Source organism: Podarcis vaucheri, assembly GCF_965113315.1.
Source record: "Podarcis vaucheri genome assembly, chromosome: 6".
Lineage (NCBI taxonomy): Eukaryota > Metazoa > Chordata > Lepidosauria > Squamata > Lacertidae > Podarcis > Podarcis vaucheri.
Genome location: NC_138764.1, coordinates 7,452,425 through 7,470,722, shown reverse-complemented (window position 1 = coordinate 7,470,722; position 18,298 = coordinate 7,452,425). Strand labels below are relative to the sequence as shown.

The following is an 18,298-nucleotide window of genomic DNA, read 5'->3' as shown; positions in this document are numbered from 1 at the left end:
CGTCTCTCACATGTTGCTCCTCATTCTCCGAATACACCAACACGTCATCTAAGAAGGCCACGCAATTCTTGTAGAGCAAAGGCCCCAGTACGTGGTTCATGAAAGCTTGAAAACACGCGGAGCCTGTTTGTAATCCAAAAGGCATAACTAAGTATTCAAATGCCCCCAAAGGGGTGAACATGGTGGTCTTCCATTCATCCCCTTTCCTTATACGTATCAGGTTGTACGCCCCCCTTAGGTCCAGCTTTGTAAAAATCTTTCCCTTCCGCACCCTGGTCAAAATATCATCAATCCTGGGCATAGGAAAAGCCGCCGGCTCTGTCACTGCATTTAGGGCCCGAAAGTCACATACCAGTCTCGGCTTGTCCGTGTTTTTTTTATCCACAAAAAACACTGGGCTACCCCCCGCTGCTTTGGACTCTCTGATGAAGCCCCTCTTCAGGTTCTTGTCAATGAACGCTCGCAACTCCTGCATTTCCCTGTCTGACATGGCATACAACTTGCCTACAGGAAGCTGTGCTCCAGGGAGTAAATTGATCTGGCAATCAAAGGGTCTATGCGGAGGTAGTTGGTCAGCTTCCTTCTCGCTGAACACGTCGCTGAGATCAGCATACTGTGGTGGCACCTTTCCTCAACGTCGCTGGAAAACATGATATCCATTGCACGAAAAAATTTCATAGTGTCCTTTAGGATATCGTTGTGCGTTGCCATCAGGGGTCGAACCCAGTCCCGCGCGCCCTTCTCAAGATGCCCAATTACAAAAGCAACTCGAGATTCCTCATCAGGGAACTCATCAAACTGGACATTCAGGGCATATTGCATTTCAGTCCTAAAGGCATGGTAATCCTTGGGGTCCCCCCCAAACTTCTGCACCAATCCTGGTACCTTTCTGGGGAACTGAGTGGTTCTCCCCTTCTTGTCTGCATCTTGAGCCCTCCTCTCCTCGAGCCTCGCCGTCTGCAGCGCCAGTTGGACCTCCAATGCTCGGCATCTTTCTTCCAAGCTTGGATCAGCTCCTCCCCCTGCTCCGGCTGGGTCGCTCATGATGCTTTCTCCTGCACAGGCAGCGTACAAAGACTGTCGGACTGCTATCAGGGGATGATTAGCTGCTTGTGCTTAAAAGGGTGCCCCTTCAGAGTTTGTGCGGCCCCACAAACCTCTGTGTGTGACAGAGCTCCTCAGACATGTCTGCTCTAGTCACTGTTAGAGTCCGACAGTGGCTGTTTGCGGAAACGCCTCCAACAAAGAAGTTCCTTAACGGAAACACGTCTCCTGGACTCACGACGTGACAGCTTCCGACGAAGCATGGGTCTCCCTGCAATTGCTTCTGACACCTCCCCACTATTTTCACTGGACGTGTCTCTCACCCCTTTCTCCCCCCTGCTTCCTGCCTGCGTTGCTGCATCTCTCTCAGTATCCCTGAGATCCTCCTCCCGAGACCCCGCGCTCCCCCTGCTGGTCCCTGCTTTGGCTGTTGAGTCTCTCCCAGTCTCTGGGAGCCCTATCACCTCCTTTCCCTCTGATGTCAGTTCCCTGACATTACCCTTTGGGACTTTGAGGCTTGCTGCTGAGGATTGCTCGTGTCCTTACGTCTAGGTACTCTCTGTCGACTCACCTCCTGGTTAGGACGTGGGCTTCGAAGGGTTCCTTTTTTGACGCTGCCGGACAATGTCAGCCCTGGGCCACTCCCAGAGCCTTTTTTGGGGTTGTGTAGCCTTCGCGTTGCCCCCCAAAGTTCCCTCTAACAGCTGCTAGGCGCGGAGAACCCGCGAAGCACATCCACAACGGAGGGTGGAAAAACCGGAAGCCCTTACATACCAGGTTTGGAAGGGGGATTTTGTCTGCGATAGGCTTTTTCCGTAGGGACACGGGTGGCCACAGAGTCTAGGGCTTGCTGATCAGAAGGTCGGCAGTTTGAATCCCCACGACGGGGTGAGCTCCCGCTGCTCGGTCCCAGCACCTGCCAACCTAGCAGTTCGAAAGCACAAAGTGGAAGTAGATAAATACCATATTTTTCGCTCTATAAGACGCAATTTCCCCCCTCCAAAAATTAAGGGGAAATGATCAAAGCAGCAGAAATAAGAGATGATTGGATCCCTTTAAGAGCTCAAAGCATGGGTACCCCCAACAAAAATTTAAAATTCGGTTTTGTAATTTGGAACTAATGTGATTTGATTGGTTTGCTAATAAAAAATATATTATAAAAAAAAACAAAAATTAAGGGAAAATTTGTGTGCGCCCTATGGAGTGAATGCAGGCTGCGCAGCTAAGCCCAAAGCCAGAGCAGGCAGAAGGAGCGCTGCACAGCGCTCCGTCTCGCTGTTCTAGCTTGGGGTTAGCTGCGCAAAGCCTCCGCAGGACAGCACAGTGAAGGCCCCCTGCTGCCCTGTGGAGGCTTCAAAGGCCGTCCCTGAAGCCAGAACAGTGAGGCGGAGCGCTGCACAGCGCTCCGTCTCACTGTTCTAGCTTGGGGATGGCTGCGCAAAGCCTCCGCAGGACAGCGGGGTGCCTTCACCCCGCTGCTCTGCAGAGGCTTCAAAGGCTGCACTCCGTTGGCTTCAGGCAGCTATCCGCAAGCTTTCGGAGCGCGGCAGGAGTTCCCGCTGTACTTCGAAGGCTTGCGGATAGCCACCTGAAGTCACCTAGCAGTTCGAAAGTGGAAGTAGATAAATACCGTATTTTTCACTCTATAGGACACACTTTTCCCCCTCCAAAAATTAAGGGAAAATGATCAAAGCAGCAGAAATAAGAGATGATTGGATCCCTTTCTGAGCTCAAAGCATGGGTACCCCCAACCAAAATTTAAAATTCGGTTTTGTAATTTGGAACTATTGGGATTTGATTGGTTTGCTAATAAAAAATATATTATAAAAAAAACAAAAATTAAGGGAAAATTTGTGGCGCCCTATGGAGTGAATGCAGGCTGCGCAGCTAAGCCCAAAGCCAGAGCAGGCAGAAGGAGTGCTGCGCGGTGCTCCGGCTCACTGTTCTAGCTTGGGGATGGCTGCACAAAGCCTCCGCAGGGCAGCGGGGTGCCTTCACCCCGCTGCTCTGTGGAGGCTTCAAAGGCTGCGCTCTGGGGGCTTCAGGCAGCTATCCGCAAGCCTTCCAAGCGCAGCAGGAGTTCCCGCTGCACTCAGAAGGCTTGCGGATAGCCGTCTGAAGCCTGGAGAGCGAGAGGGGTCGGTGCACAGTTTTCCCTCTCTGCGCAGCGCCCCTTCAGCGAAGCGGGAGGAGAAATGGAAGGGGCTCCATTTCTCCTGCCGCTTCGCTGAAGGGACACTGAGCAGAGAGGGAGAGAATCCCCCCCCTGTTCTCCCCCTCCTATAATCCGGTGCGTCATATGGTCCGGTGCGTCCTATAGAGCCAAAAATACGGTAGGTGCCGTTCTGTCGGGAAGGTAAACAGCCTTTCCGTGCACTGCTCTGCTTTTGCCAGAAGCGGCTTCGTCATCCTGGCCACATGACCCGGAAGCTGTACGCCGGCTCCCTCAGCCTATAGAGCGAGATGAGCGCGCAACCCTAGAGTCGTCCGCGACTGGACCTAACGGTCAGGGGTCCCTGTACCTTTACCTAGGCTTTTTCCAGATCTGCCTTACTGCCCTATGTTTCTAAATCTTGAGGGAGAGCAAAAGAAGCAGAATGCAGAAAGAATTAGACATCCTACTTACACTCAAGAAGAAGAAATCTTTATTTTGCCGGAAAACATCATTACTTCTCACAAACCACCTCCTTTCTCCTGAACTATCCTCAAGTAGTTGCTCTTCCCAAAGTCCTCAGCCAAGTCACTCAGCAGGGGGACGTGTCACAATGGAGGCCCTGACCCTGTTGCTTTAGCTACCTTGCTTAACAATGTGAATTGTTCCCCTTAACATTAATTTTTCAAATATATCTTCCAGTGGGTTTTTATTTTTTTTATTTAGGAAGGATCTAGAGCTGGCTTCATCCAGCACAGTGCATTTCTGGACAGGACAGGAAACACCTTGCAAACACACACTTTTCAACATGGCGGTGTCACCAAGGAAAAACACTCCTGGCCTAGACTATGGCTGCTGTTTCTCAATTCATAGTAAAAAATGACCCTTCTCAACATCCTGTAATAATCTGTCCAGTATTAGGATGGACAGGAGCAGGACTTCACCCTCAGACCCCCTCATCCCCCTGTTTCTTTCTGTTTCTGCCCAGTGTCTTCTGCCAATCAAAAGCTTTCCTTAGCTTGCAAGGAAGTGAAATGTTATGAGTTACTTGGTGCCAGACTCCCCTTTGCCATGAGTTTCTGGGTGCCAGGCACTGAACCCCTGGACACTGAACATCGGGGGAATTGATCTAAGCTGTACCCCAAGCACTACATTTGATTGTTGGTTATTAAAAACTGTTTGAAACCATTTTATTTCATTCACAAAAGAAATTTTGACATGTGATTATGATAACAGTTTATATAATAAAGGTGACACGTTTATTGATCCTTTTTGTAAGTTATTATTTGTCTACTTTAATGTATTTTATATATATATATTAATCAGTAAGGGGGTGGGGTGGGAAGCAGTTTTGCATATGAAACTGGTGGATGGCTGTCATTAATCCAGATCAATTTCATAGAATCATAGAAACTTATAGCAGGAAGGGACACCAAGGGTCATCTAGTCCAACCCCCTGGGATGCAGGAATCTCAGCAAAAGCATCCATGGCAGACGGCCATCCAACCTCTGCTTAGTAACCTCCAAGGAAGGAGAGTCCACCACCTCTCGTGGGAATCTGTTCCAATGCCAAACAGCCCTTACTGTCAGAAAGTTTTTATGAATGTTTAGCTGGAATCTCCTTTCTTATAACTTGAATCCATGGGTTCGAGTCCTACCATCTAGAGCAGGAGAAAACAAGCTTGTTCCCTCTTCCATGTGACAGCCCTTAAGATATTGGAAGATGGCTGTCAGATCTCCTCTCAGTTTCCTCTTTTCCAGGCCAAACCTCCCCAGCTCCTTCAAGTGTTTCTCTTCAATCTTAGTTTCCAGACCCTTGGTTGTCTTGGTTGCCCTCCTCTGCACACATTCCAGCTTGTCAACATCCTTCTTAAATGATGGTGCCCAGAACTGGACACAGGACTCCAGGTGTGGCCTGACCAAGGTAGAGAGAGTAGGACTTGGACTTCCTTTCATCGGGACCCTGGACTTCCATAGATGCAATCTAGAACAGCGTTACCATTTTCTGCTGCTGCACATTCCTTGTGGCTGAGGCTCAGGGTAACGCCCCCGGGACCTTTCAGTTCATGGTGTCCATTGAGGCGCAGGTCAATTCTGTGTCCAGGGCAGCTGTTGACCAGCTTCATCTAGTACGCAGGCTGAGACCCTATCTGCCTGCGGATTGCCTCGCCAGAGTGGTGCATGCTCTGGTTATCTCCCGCTTGGACTACTGCAATGCGCTCTACGTGGGGCTACCTTTGAAGGTGACCCGGAAACTACAACTAATCCAGAATGCGGCAGCTAGACTGGTGACTGGGAGTGGCCCCCAAGACCTACATTGGCTCTCAGTATGTTTCCGGGCACAATTCAAAGTGTTGGTGCTGACCTTTAAAGCCCTAAACGGCCTCAAAGGCCCAGTATACCTGAAGGAGCGCCTCCACCCCCATCGTTCTGCCTGGACACTGAGGTCCAGCGCTGAGGGCCTTCTGGCGGTTCCCTCCCTACGAGAAGCCAAGTTACAGGGTAGTGGTGCCTGCCCTGTGGAACCCCCTCCCACCAGATGTCAAAGAGATCAACAGCTACCTGACATTTAGAAGACATCTGAAGGCAGCCCTGTTCTGGGAAGCTTTGAATGTTTGAGAGACTTTTTTATTTTAATATTTTGTTGGAAGCCGCCCAGAGTGGCTGGGTATAAATAATAAATTCTTATTATTATATTATGATGATGACTGTGAGGTGTTACAAGTCATTAACTTCAAGCCACACTGCCATGCCTTTGAAGACACAAACCACCCCAGCTTTTCAGAGCTGGCTATCATGGCTTCTTTAATCTTTGTGTATTGCTCCACCATGTGGCTGAATCATATAAAGCACTGACTTTTACATATCTCTTGACCTCTAATTGCAAGAAGATCTCGTTAACTTGGATTATAATCTTTATAAATTGGAGTTGTGGAACTGGTCCTCGAGAGTGGGGGGGGGCCTCCCACCATTCCTCCTCAGTCCAGCCCCTGACAACCATGTGGGTTACGGCGTCGAGGGCTCATTTTGTGGGGCGATGTGAAACGTAGTGTTTTCACCCCCAAACCTTGCAGGGGGCATTCTCTGGGTGTTTGGCGCCACTTTGGAGTGAATCGGACAACGTCTGACTTTTGGAGAAATTGGGATCCAATGAGTTAGGGCGCCAAAGGCTCATTTTTGGGGGTGCCATGAAATGTGGGGTTTTCACCGCCAAACATTTCAGGGGGTCTTTAGCTGGTGTTTGCCGTTGCTTTGTTGTGAATCCTAAGACATTGGGTTTTCAGCGAAATCGTGGCCACCATATCTATCCTGACAGATGATTTGGCCTGTCACCCTTGTGTGGAAGTAAAGGATGAGATTCCCCTACTATTCCGCCTGGGGTCTCCAATGTGGTGCACCCAGACTCCACTCACACTATTCCTATGTTGGGAAATTTGGGGGTGGTTTGTGGGGATGTTATGTACTGAGTTGAATAGGATCCAAAATGCTACAGTCTGATTGGTCCTAGAACAATAGGATCCAACATGCAGCAGTCTGATTGGTCCGCAGGAGCCACTCAATCCAGCTCCAGGTGGAAGTGAATCCACAACCTGATTGGCCTACAGGAGAATCCCAGAATTAGCCAATCACGTGCAGCCCATTGTGTAAATAATGTATAAAAAGCAGATATTGTGGGGGAACTTTCATTCCTCGCTACTATGAGCTGAATATAGAGCATGAAATCCACTCTCGACTCCGAGTATATTTCAGGGGAAGAGCTGTTTGGGATATTTCCTGCTTGTGAATTATTATTTGTGTCTGTGTGTGTGTGTGTGTGTGTGTGTGTGTGTGTGTGTGTGTGAAACACATGCCTAAAGCTTTAAATCTGGGATGGGCATGGAAGTTCCGAGGTGGGCCACCAGGTGGCACTGCAGGCCATGCTCCAGCTGCTGCTGCTGCTGCTACAGGTGCCAGTAAGTCTCGCATTTTCAACCTCTTCCTCCTCCTTTGCACTAGCTAAATGATTCCTTGCTGGACTCCCATCGCTGAGGCCAAATGTACCTTTACCGAGCAAAATATCCTTTCGAATTATACACCCAGCACATGGATCCTGACAAAGGGGCAATACAAGTGGACTCTCTGTGCCCTTACCACAGTAAAAAGACTGATACTGGTGAGCTGGAAAAATAAAAATGCGTCTCCCTTCTATGATTGGATTGAGGACTTCTACAAACTCACCACATATGAACAACCTGCAGATAAACGCAGACTTGCCATGGACAAATTCAATGATACAGTGGTACCTCGGGTTAACATACACTTCAGGTTACAGACTCTGCTTGTAGCCTTTTTAGCCTCGGGTGAGAAGAGCTTTGCGCCCGGGACGGGGAAATGGGAGTCAACAGACACTCAAGGAATAGTTTCAGAGAAAAGCTTTATTCTGCCATCCGGGGTGGCAGAAGGAGCAAGTGTGATAGATTCACAAAAGAAGCATGAGTTCACAGCCATTTGCGCAGAGCATATATTCCCCTCCCAGTTCCCTCCCCTTTCTCCTCCTCCTCAAGAGCCCTGCCCCATTGTGATGAAATTCCAGTGCCTGTCTTCGGAGAACTTCCTGACATTAGTGACGAAGATGCCTCCAGTGCTGAAGGACACGAAGAAGAAGTGGTTCTTGAAGATGATGCTCCACATCCATTTTCCCAAAAGGAGTTGAATGATCTAGTTCACGACCTCAGCTTGTCAAAGGACTCTGCCAAACTGTTGGCATCCAGATTGAAGGGGAAAAAACTCCTCTCTGACATCAGCTTCTTCCGCAACAGGCATCAAGAGTACCTCCGTTTTTTATCAGAAGAGAAGGACTTGGTGTACTGTGCAGATATTGCGCAGCTTCTGCTCAAGCTTGGAGTGCCACAGTACGAACCCAAAGATTGGAGACTGTTCATTGACAGCAGCAAGCGATCACTGAAATGTGTTCTGCTACACAACGGCAACCAGTTTGCCTCTATACCCCTGGCTCACTCGACTACACTGAAGGAGAACTATGAAGCAGTGAAGTATGTGCTGGAGAAAATTGGTTATGGTCAGCATAAGTGGTTTATTTGTGTTGACCTGAAGATGGTGAACTTTTTTTGGGACTACAGTCTGGCTTCAACAAGTACCCATGTTTTCTGTGCATGTGGGATAGTAGGGACCGTGCTCAGCATTACACGAAGAAGGACTGGCCTGTGCGGGAGGAATTGGTGCCTTGCAAAGAAAGGACCGTCATCAACGACCCTCTGGTGGACAGAGACAGAATACTCTTCCCACCGCTGCACATCAAGCTCGGCTTAATCAAGCAGTTCACCAAAGGCTCTGGACAAGGATGGTGACTGCTTCACTTGTGGCAGGATTGACCATGGAGAAGTTGAAAGCTGGCATCTTTGACGGTCCTCAGATCCGTCAGCTCATCAGAGATCCAGAGTTCGGAAACTCAATGAAGGAAATGGAACTGGAAGCATGGAAGGCATTTGTTCTGGTAGTGAAGAACTTTCTAAGCAACAATAAGGTCAGAAACTATGCAGAACTTGTCAACAACATGCTGACTGCTTTCAGAAACCTTGGCTGCAACATGAGCGTCAAGATGCACTGCCTATTTTCACATATGGACCGGTTTCCTGAGAACCTGGGTTCAATGAGTGACGAGCAGGGGGAGAGATTCCATCAGGACATGAAAGAGATGGAGACCAGGTATCAGGGTCGCTGGGACGCAGTCATGATGGCTGACTACTGTTGGACTCTGAAGAGAGACCTCCCTGCCGCTGAGCATTCCAGGAGTTCCAAAAAACGGAAGTTCAAGCCCTGAAGTTTGAAAAATGGTGAAGCAACATGCAATTTATGTGTACTTAACTTTTTCAATGCCCACCATTCAGTTTACAGTAATCGATGTTTCTATCAGGTAATCATTATATGTTCTTGGAAAAACATTATTTTCTCTTAAAAACATATTTAGGATGATATGTGTTGACAAAAATCAGCTGATAATGCCACAAAATGTAATCGATTTTGTCACAAGATCTGATTTTTTACAAATCAACATAGCACAAAAACCTGACCTGAAGGAGAGAAACGGATGCCATTTCCTGATTCAGCAATGCAAAAAGACCCTAAATCAATTGTAGAAATCTAGACAACATTCAAAAGGTAAAAAATTGTTGCCCAGTGTATAATTTAACATCTTTTGGGGGCAATTCCAAACCTGTTATTCCAAGAAGAAAGGCCTCTGGTTTCTTTATAAATGTATATTTCAACATTTTTTTCAATTCATGATAAATCTTTTCCCAGAAGTCTTTCACCTTGGGGCAGGTCTACCACATATGATAGAAAGTACCTTCGTTTTCTTTACATTTCCAGCAATGGTTATCACAGTTATGATAAATCTTTACTAATTTAACAGGGGTCAGATACCATCTATACATCATTTTCATTATGTTTTCCTTTAGTACACTACATGCAGTGAACTTGACCCCTTTCTTCGACAATCTTTCCCAATCCTCAAACATTATGTTATGTCCTACATGTCTTGCCCAATCTATCATCACTGATTTAACTTGTTCATCCTTCGTATGGCACTCTAACAATGGGAAATGTAGTGTTTTCAAAGCCCCCCCCCCCCAATGTTGCAGGGGGCATTCTCTGGGTGTTTGGTGCTGCTTTGGAGTGAATCAGATGACATTGGACCTTTGGAGAAATCGTGACCCTGTGGGTTAGGGCACTGAAGCCTCATTTTTTGGGGGGTGCGCCATAAAACGTGAGGTTTTCACTGCCATGGATCACAAAACGGCTGCTGTTTTGTGCAAAGCTGGTAGATTGAGAAACTTGTATTTTATTGTTATTTTTAAAAAGATAAACTAAAGGTAAACAGATACCAGTGTGCATGCCCATTATGACCTCAGGCAAGAATCAAGAAAATACAGGTGGTCCCTCTTAACTGACATTCTGAACTGAACAGAACTGAAGGGAGGGGCTGGTTCTGGAGCAAAGCTGTTCAGATTGGGTTTGGGTGGATGCGAAGAGGATGCCTCCAACTTCTTGGGCTTTGCTTCTCAGCTTATTCTGCCTTCTGGGACCCCCCAGCCCAAGATCAACCACCTCTTGGATAGGTGAGCATGCAGATATTTTGGAATGTGAGTGTGGGGCAGGATGACCGCGTATGAAAGCTCATTTGAGCACAAGTGCTGGCCCCCCTTTTCTCTCCCATGGAGGCCCTGAACTGGCCAGCTCCTTGTTCAGGGCCAAAAAAGGGAGAGAAAAGGGAACCTCAGTTACTCTTTGCCTTCTGAGGACAATGTCTCACTCCCAGAGCCCCAAGACTTACGGCTGCTGCTCTAACAGCCTCAGGACATCCAAGGGATCATGAGCAAAGCACACAAGCCCTGCCCGCCAGATGTGAAGCACTCTCCTGAGAGAATTTGGGTTTTTTAATTGGCCCTGCTCCTCCAAAATACCACAGAGTTTCAGCCCTTGGGGATTTTGATTTCTTAAACGTACACCTTCCCCTTCCTTGTGTCCCTGGGGAGAAAAGCCAATCCTGCTTTATTCCTTTGGTAATTTTATCAGAGGAAATAAACTCTTTCAGTGGTCTAATAGATTTGCTGAATCATGAATTCTGTTCATGCACAGAGGCTATACCTCTTGAAACCCCAAAGATGGGCAAGATGGGGCATTTCTCTCCACCTGGCTCCACCGGATATTGCTGATGGCCAATGAAAGCCCAAGTAGGGATTCCTAGTGGGGGATGTTGCTGTGGTATAGTGGAGGAGCAGGGCCAGGAGGCTAACTTGGACACCTGTGAACACAAAAAAGCAGCAGCAAAACAACTACATATTTCCTTTTAAATGGGCCTCCCTGCTGAGTGTAAAGCATAGATCCTCCTTTTTTAAGGGAAAAGGGAGAGAAGGCTTCTCCCAAAGTGTTAGAAGGCCACAAATAATGTAACAATAGAACAAAACAAATGTGCCGTTTCATGTGATACAGAATCCTATGTGCAAATCTGTTAGATTGAGAAATTTGTACTAAATAAGAAAAAATAAAGGTGTGTGCTTGCAGGTAAACAGATTGGAGATTTTCTGCAAGATCTTGTGAGATCTCATTGAAGTCTTGCAAGATGTCCAGGAGAGCAAAATATGTATTGAGATTTGGGAGAGATCTTGCATGCTCTTTCAGGGACCAAAGCCATCACTGCTGCAGCGCCAAAGGCAGATGGCTAAGGGGTGGTGAATGTCCCACGGGGCGAAATGGGATGTACCCCCCCTCAAGCTCAGGATTCCAGAACTAACAACTGTCAGTTGGGAGGGACGGAAGGCAAGGACCCACAGCCCAGGTGGGGCTCGCTAGCTTGGGGAGGAGGTGTGTGATTCCTCAGCTGGAGTAGATGCAGGACAGTTGAGGCTCACATGCCTCATCACCGCAAAAGCTATAACTGGAAAGCTGAATTATGATTTTCAAGTTTATACATTTCAATAATTTTGCAGTCATTTTAGCATTTCAAAACTTGACTTCCTTCCCCCTCTTTCTGCAGTTCTTTAAATTGATTCTCCATATCTTATGCATATCCAAATTACCTCAATTTCTTCATTTCTGCATCTGCTATAAATAGATAATCTTATTAAACTGCAGGTTATTCCAATAATCCTGCCAATGTTCTTATCTGTTTACAGTTTGTAACTATTCATTCAACCATTTCCATTCTTTAATAAAAAGTTTGTTCTCTTGCTCCTAGAAACGGTCAGCATGTGACAGAGGCCACATCCTGGGAACGGTTTGACTGGCCACCTAAACCAGGTGAGAGCAGCCAAAGAGTCTCAAATGCACAGGAACTTCCCCTGTGTGCAAAGACAGGCTCCAGAAGATTGAGCGGACAAGACCAAGCGTGGGCCCAGTGGTCAAGAAGGTGGTTTCTGCAATGCTGTGGAGGGAAGTGAGGGGCAGATGGGGCTCATCCACCTATAAAGATAGCCCATCGAAGAGAAGGAAAACTCTGATCCTAATTTGCCTTGTGGGATATCTTTGGGAGCTGAAAAGGCTAAGGAGTAAAGCCTACACAAATCTGGAGTGGAGTCCCTCAGGCGGTTGGATGGCGCCGTTTACAACCCCTTCTGACAACTCCTGCAGCCCAACTGGTGCCTAACTCTGCTTTCCTTGGAGACACATCTGCAAAGCCAAGAGAGGGAGTCTTGTCATCTGGGAAGCCCAGGACCTGCAGACACACTGCCCAGTCTTGCTCCCTGGAGAGGTCCCTTTGGGACTGCTGACACCGTTGCTTGACTTTTGACCTCACCCCCAGAGGCGCACTCTATTGCTTCTCAAGACAGACAAATGACAACATTAAAAAACTATTTGAAAGAATTTTATTTCATTCACAAAAGACAATCTGGCATGTGATTAGGACAGTGGTTTTCAGACAACGGGTGACACGTTTATTGATCCAGTTTGGAAGTCTCTGTCTTGTCTTCGCACATGCGCAGTTCTATCTAGGAGCAACAACAAGGGAAGGAGCCAAACTGTCAACTCCTGCAGCGAGACTCAGGATTTCCACTCATGCTCACAAACGTAGGAAAAAGCACCGCCTAGGATAAAAGGATGATCACAGAATAGCATGTTTGTAAAGGAACTTGATTAGAATAATAATGATGATGATGATTTTTATTTTATTTTTCTATTTGGGTTTGTGGGGAAGGGGGGAACTGGGTCTTGGTGGGGAGGGAGATCTGTGCTGGAGTTGCTGGCCTCATTGCTGTCGCTGCCCGGAAGAGAGAAGAAGAGAAAATATTTTTAATCTTTCCATTTCTTATTCTGTTGACAACCCATCTTTCCTTCAAGGATCTCCAGGTGGCTTACGCTATTCTCCCTTTCTTTCATTATATTTACTTCCTCATTCCATTTCTCTTCCAATATCTCTTACTCCTCCTCCTCGCAGACCAGGGGGTGGATTTTAGGGGCACGACAGCAGGAGGCCAGCAGCTCGCACAGCCTGCCACACTGGCCATTCTCTCTTTCAACAGCCTTGGAGAACAACTGAGTAGGCATCTAGAGCGTCAACTGAACAGGCATGTGGATCAGCTAGTCACTGGGCACAGTCTATTCTTTTGGAGGGGGCTTTCCCCAGTTTCCATTTATAAGAAGTTTGAAAGGTTGCCTCTTTATCAAGTCTGTTTCCTTGTGACGAGAGACCACACTGGAGACTCAGTGTTTTTGAAATATATAAAGGTAAAGGGACTCCTGACCATTAGGTCCAGTCGTGGCCGGCTCTGGGGTTGCAGCGCTCATCTCGCTTTATTGGCGGACCGGTCATGAACAGCTTCCGGGTCATGTGGCCAGCATGACTAAGCTGCTTCTGAACCAGAGCAGCGCACGGAAACGCCCTTTACCTTCCCGCCGTAGTGGTACCTATTTATCTACTTGCACTTTGACGTGCTTTTGAACTGCTAGGTTGGCAGGAGCAGGGACCGAGCAACGGGAGTTCACTCTGTCGTGGGGATTCGAACCGCCAGCCTTCTGATAGGCAAGTCCTAGGCTCTGTGGTTTAACCCACAGCGCCACCCGCATCCCTATTATTTATTTATTTAGATACTTGGGTTTGGAGCGAAGGGAGAACTGGGTCTTGGAGAGGCGTAGAGCTGTACTGGAGCTGCTGGCCTCACTGCTATCGCTGCCTGGAAGAGAAATGAAGAGAAATGAAGAGAAATGAAGAGAAAAAATTCTTAATTTTTTCATTGATTACTACATTGATGGCCCATCTTTCCTGCAAGGATCTCCAGGTGGCTTGCGTTATTCTCCCTTCCTCCCTTCCTCATCCCATCCCTGAACTCTTCTTGAATCAGGGAGCTGCCTCCCCCCATCCCAGTGATCCAGATTCTCTCTGGCCTCCCTGTTCCTCAAGAACAAAGATCAACACTCCCCATCTATAGATCGGTGGCATCCATCCCCTGGTCGCTTGGTCTTACATAAATTGTTTTCACCTTCACTAAAGATTCCTTCTGATCTTCATAACCATCACTTCATCCTCCCATTTCTCTTCCAATATCTCTTCCTCCTCCTCCTCACAGACCAGGGGATGGATCTTTGGCACGTGACAGCAGGAGACCAGCAGCTCACGCAGCCAATCTTTATAAACTAATCTAACCATGACTTGGTTCCCTATGTTTCTGAATCTTGAGGGATAGTAAAAGAAACAGAATGCAGAAGGAATTAGGAATCCTACTTATACTTTATATGAAGAAAGTCTCTTCATTACACCAGAAAACGTATTTCCTTTCTCACAAACTACCTCCTCAAGCTAAAGATGCTCATCTTTAATTTTATAGTCCCTTTCCACTTTTGTGCAGTTCTGCCCCTCCTTTCGCCACTTTTCTTCTCTTCCCGATTCTCCAATTAGTCCAGCCGTTTCTCCTAGACCACGCTATGCCATCTTTGCCATCTTTATAGGTTAGTGTTTAATATAAGTTCAATATTAAAAGTGTTGCCTTCTCTTTTACCTTTGTTTTCCAGTAACTTCCACTCTTTTACCGCAAACAGCGCTGACAATCCAAGTCTTTTAACTCAGTCTCTTTCACTGGGCTCACACCACTTCAAAGTAAAAAACAAGTTAAGTCCTTGAATTCCGCTTCTTTTCATGGGCTAGTACTGCAGCTGCAGAGTGAAATTTGAATCTGTCTTCCTTTTCTTACTGGAAATTGTTACAGAAATCTTTGCTTATGCTTACGTATAATGAGAAAGATTTCCAATATGTTTAAGATAAAATCTCCCGTTCTTTACTCTTTATGTGCTAGTCTTTTGGGTCTGTTTCTGAGCAGTTCAGTTTGTATAAATAAGTCTCACAGACCCTCTTCTCCTCAAGCTCTCCTTGTTAGCTGCCGTTCTTACCCTTTGGGACTTTGAGGCTTGCTGCTGAGGATTGCTCGTGTCCTTACGTCTAGGTACTCTCTGTCGACTCACCTCCTGGTTAGGACGTGGGCTTCGAAGGGTTCCTTTTTTGACGCTGCCGGACAATGTCAGCCCTGGGCCACTCCCAGAGCCTTTTTTGGGGTTGTGTAGCCTTCGCGTTGCCCCCCAAAGTTCCCTCTAACAGCTGCTAGGCGCGGAGAACCCGCGAAGCACATCCACAACGGAGGGTGGAAAAACCGGAAGCCCTTACATACCAGGTTTGGAAGGGGGATTTGGTCTGCGATAGGCTTTTTCCGTAGGGACGCAGGTGGCCACAGAGCCTAGGGCTTGCTGATCAGAAGGTCGGCAGTTCGAATCCCCGCGACAGGGTGAGCTCCTGCGGCTCGGTCCCAGCACCTGCCAACCTAGCAGTTCGAAAGCACAAAGTGGAAGTAGATAAATACCATATTTTTCGCTCTATAAGACGCAATTTCCCCCCTCCAAAAATTAAGGGGAAATGATCAAAGCAGCAGAAATAAGAGATGATTGGATCCCTTTAAGAGCTCAAAGCATGGGTACCCCCAACAAAAATTTAAAATTCGGTTTTGTAATTTGGAACTAATGTGATTTGATTGGTTTGCTAATAAAAAATATATTATAAAAAAAAACAAAAATTAAGGGAAAATTTGTGTGCGCCCTATGGAGTGAATGCAGGCTGCGCAGCTAAGCCCAAAGCCAGAGCAGGCAGAAGGAGCGCTGCACAGCGCTCCGTCTCGCTGTTCTAGCTTGGGGTTAGCTGCGCAAAGCCTCCGCAGGGCAGCAGAGTGAAGGCCCCCTGCTGCCCTGTGGAGGCTTCAAAGGCCGTCCCTGAAGCCAGAACAGTGAGGCGGAGCGCTGCACAGCGCTCCGTCTCACTGTTCTAGCTTGGGGATGGCTGCGCAAAGCCTCCGCAGGACAGCGGGGTGCCTTCACCCCGCTGCTCTGCAGAGGCTTCAAAGGCTGCACTCCGTTGGCTTCAGGCAGCTATCCGCAAGCTTTCGGAGCGCGGCAGGAGTTCCCGCTGTACTTCGAAGGCTTGCGGATAGCCACCTGAAGTCACCTAGCAGTTCGAAAGTGGAAGTAGATAAATACCGTATTTTTCACTCTATAGGACACACTTTTCCCCCTCCAAAAATTAAGGGAAAATGATCAAAGCAGCAGAAATAAGAGATGATTGGATCCCTTTCTGAGCTCAAAGCATGGGTACCCCCAACCAAAATTTAAAATTCGGTTTTGTAATTTGGAACTATTGGGATTTGATTGGTTTGCTAATAAAAAATATATTATAAAAAAAACAAAAATTAAGGGAAAATTTGTGGCGCCCTATGGAGTGAATGCAGGCTGCGCAGCTAAGCCCAAAGCCAGAGCAGGCAGAAGGAGTGCTGCGCGGTGCTCCGGCTCACTGTTCTAGCTTGGGGATGGCTGCACAAAGCCTCCGCAGGGCAGCGGGGTGCCTTCACCCCGCTGCTCTGTGGAGGCTTCAAAGGCTGCGCTCTGGGGGCTTCAGGCAGCTATCCGCAAGCCTTCCAAGCGCAGCAGGAGTTCCCGCTGCACTCAGAAGGCTTGCGGATAGCCGTCTGAAGCCTGGAGAGCGAGAGGGGTCGGTGCACAGTTTTCCCTCTCTGCGCAGCGCCCCTTCAGCGAAGCGGGAGGAGAAATGGAAGGGGCTCCATTTCTCCTGCCGCTTCGCTGAAGGGACACTGAGCAGAGAGGGAGAGAATCCCCCCCCCTGTTCTCTCCCTCCTATAATCCGGTGCGTCTTATGGTCCGGTGCGTCCTATAGAGCCAAAAATACGGTAGGTGCCGTTCTGTCGGGAAGGTAAACAGCCTTTCCGTGCACTGCTCTGCTTTTGCCAGAAGCGGCTTCGTCATCCTGGCCACATGACCCGGAAGCTGTACGCCGGCTCCCTCAGCCTATCGTGCGAGATGAGCGCGCAACCCTAGAGTCGTCCGCGACTGGACCTAACGGTCAGGGGTCCCTGTACCTTTACCTAGGCTTTTTCCAGATCTGCCTTACTGCCCTATGTTTCTAAATCTTGAGGGAGAGCAAAAGAAGCAGAATGCAGAAAGAATTAGACATCCTACTTACACTCAAGAAGAAGAAATCTTTATTTTGCCGGAAAACATCATTACTTCTCACAAACCACCTCCTTTCTCCTGAACTATCCTCAAGTAGTTGCTCTTCCCAAAGTCCTCAGCCAAGTCACTCAGCAGGGGGACGTGTCACAATGGAGGCCCTGACCCTGTTGCTTTAGCTACCTTGCTTAACAATGTGAATTGTTCCCCTTAACATTAATTTTTCAAATATATCTTCCCGTGGGTTTTTATTTTATTTATTTAGGAAGGCTCTAGAGCTGGCTTCATCCAGTACGGTGCATTTCTGGACAGGACAGGAAACACCTTGCAAACACACACTTTTCAACATGGCGGTGTCACCAAGGAAAAACACTCCTGGCCGAGACTATGGCTGCTGTTTCTCAATTCATAGTAAAAAATGACCCTTCTCAACATCCTGTAATAAACTGTCCAGTATTAGGATGGACAGGAGCAGGACTTCACCCTTAGACCCCCTCATCCCCCTGTTACTTTCTGTTTCTGCCCAGTGTCTTCTGCCAATCAACAGCTTTCCTTAGCTTGCAAGGAAGTGAAATGTTATGAGTTACTTGGTGCCAGACTCCCCTTTGCCACGAGATTCTGGGTGCCAGGCACTGAACCCCTGGACACTGAACATCGGGGGAATTGATCTAAGCTGTACCCCAAGCACTACATTTGATTGTTGGTTATTAGAAACTGATTGAAACCATTTTATTTCATTCACAAAAGAAATTTTGACATGTGATTATGATAACAGTTTATATAATAAAGGTGACACGTTTATTGATCCTTTTTGTAAGTTATTATTTGTCTACTTTAATGTATTTTTTATATATATTAATCAGTAAGGGGGTGGGGTGGGAAGCAGTTTTGAATATGAAACTGGTGGATGGCTGTCATTAATCCAGATCAATTTCATAGAATCATAGAAACTTATAGCTGGAAGGGACACCAAGGGTCATCTAGTCCAACCCCCTGGGATGCAGCAATCTCAGCAAAAGCATCCATGGCAGACGGCCATCCAACCTCTGCTTAGTAACCTCCAAGGAAGGAGAGTCCACCACCTCTCGTGGGAATCTGTTCCAATGC

General features: G+C 47.5%; 1 long non-coding RNA gene across 1 annotated transcript in view; it reads right to left on the bottom strand.

The window, feature by feature from the left end:
• Positions 1-18,298, bottom strand: part of LOC309535738 — a 110,102-nt gene that overhangs the window by 31,424 nt on the left and 60,380 nt on the right. The window lies entirely within an intron of this gene.